The sequence below is a fragment of the Bison bison genome, unplaced genomic scaffold (genome assembly GCF_000754665.1).
Source record: "Bison bison bison isolate TAMUID 2011002044 unplaced genomic scaffold, Bison_UMD1.0 scf7180017864299, whole genome shotgun sequence".
NCBI classification, from domain to species: domain Eukaryota; kingdom Metazoa; phylum Chordata; class Mammalia; order Artiodactyla; family Bovidae; genus Bison; species Bison bison.
The window spans coordinates 657,791-659,485 of NW_011494871.1; the positions used below are offsets into that span (position 1 = coordinate 657,791).

Here is a 1,695-nt window from a genome sequence, read left to right on the forward strand (position 1 = left end):
CACATCAGGTGGCCAAAGTATTGGAGTTTCAGCTTCAACATCAGTCCTTCCAATGAACAACCAGGACTGATCTCCTTTAGGATGGACTGGTTGGATCTCCTTGCAGTCCAAGGGACTCTCAAGAGTCTTCTCCAATACCACAGTTCAAAAGGAGTCAAATACTCTTCCTCTATCTCCCAACTCTCAGTTCTCTGAGTGGTCTCTTTCTGTCCACTTTTCCCTCTGTCCACCCACAGTCCTCGTGGCAGGTAGAAGAGCACAAATGGCTTCTCACCCCCACCCCCACCATCCCTCCTCCGCCTCCTTTGAGTCCAGCTCCCATCCTTTACCCCAAGGTTAGTTAGGGAACCAAAGATCTAAACTCTCCTGACAGCTTACTCTGGAAAAAGTGATCTGTGGTGAGGATTAGGGTTAGTTAGCAATTCACCTTTAAAAATCTGATGTCTTAGAGTACTGACTGTAATTCCCAACGTAACATCTTGCTATGAAGACCACAGTTACAGGTCAGCATCAGAAAGGCTCACAGTCAGCTGTTGGGGCTCCAGAGTTGGCCTGCAAGGGCTTCCGTCTCAGATTCTCCATTCCATACTGTGTGATCTGGACCAGTTCATTCATTCCTCAAAACTTAATTTCGTTTTCTTTTTTGCCACACTGTGTGGCTTGTGGGATATTGCTTCCCTGACCAGGGATTGCACCTGTGCCCTCGGCAGTGAGAACATGGAGTCCTATGTTCAGACCACTGGACCACCAGGGAAATCCAAAACTTAGTTTCTTCCCCAGTAGAATGGGCACGATAAGAGCTCACTCTGAAGGTGGTTACTGTATTCATTGACATAATGCCTTTTAAAACACGGGCAGTGTCGGCTGACGTGTGTCCACACAGTTCTCCATGGCAGGTCTGCTGTGTACTTTCCCCATGGCCCTTGGAGCCTCCTTGCAGAGCTGGGAAGTCATTCTACCCTCACCCCAACAGAGCGCCCAGGACTCCCAGAGGCTGAGGGAGATACTGAGAATCTTGGATCAGAACTTTTCTTTCCAGTTAAGGTGCCCTGAGTTTTATATTTATCCTAAGATTGAATAGTGTTTCTCAAAAGATTTGAAATTTGAATTTCAACTCTGAATTTATAACCTCAGGAACAGTCTCCAGGAACATCCAAAGGAATTGCAAGATCCTTGCAAAAAAAAAGTACCTCAAAATTAAAGATTCCTCTCTATTTCCATAAATCACATTTATACCCATGGTCCCATGAGGCCCAGGAAAGCTTAAACTATGCTATATTATCCATACTATATAGCACGTGTAATATATTGAAACTGTTATCTTAACAAGGAGTTGACATTTTAGAAGCTAGAATTTCAAAATATACCCTAGATAATTCTTTTTCCTTTTATACACCTATTAAGCTGCATTAGTTCATTTTCACCAATAATAGAGGGCTGACTTTATACAGGACCTTGAGCTATTTCACATCCTGAAAGATGATGCTGTGAAAGTGCTGCACTCAATATCCCAGCAAATTTGGAAAACTCAGCAGTGGCCACAGGACTTGAAAAGGTTAGATTTCATTCCGATCCCAAAGAAAGGCAATGCCAAAGAATGCTCAAACTACTGCACAATTGCACTCATCTCACACACTAGTAAAGTAATGCTCAAAATTCTCCAAGCCAGGCTTCAGCAATACGTGAACCTTGAAC

The 1,695-nt window shown here is 43.8% G+C and overlaps 1 protein-coding gene across 1 annotated transcript in view; it reads right to left on the reverse strand.

The window, feature by feature from the left end:
• Positions 1–1,695, reverse strand: part of CRYL1 (crystallin, lambda 1) — a 59,384-nt gene that overhangs the window by 57,465 nt on the left and 224 nt on the right. The gene's annotated exons all lie outside the window — the stretch shown is intronic.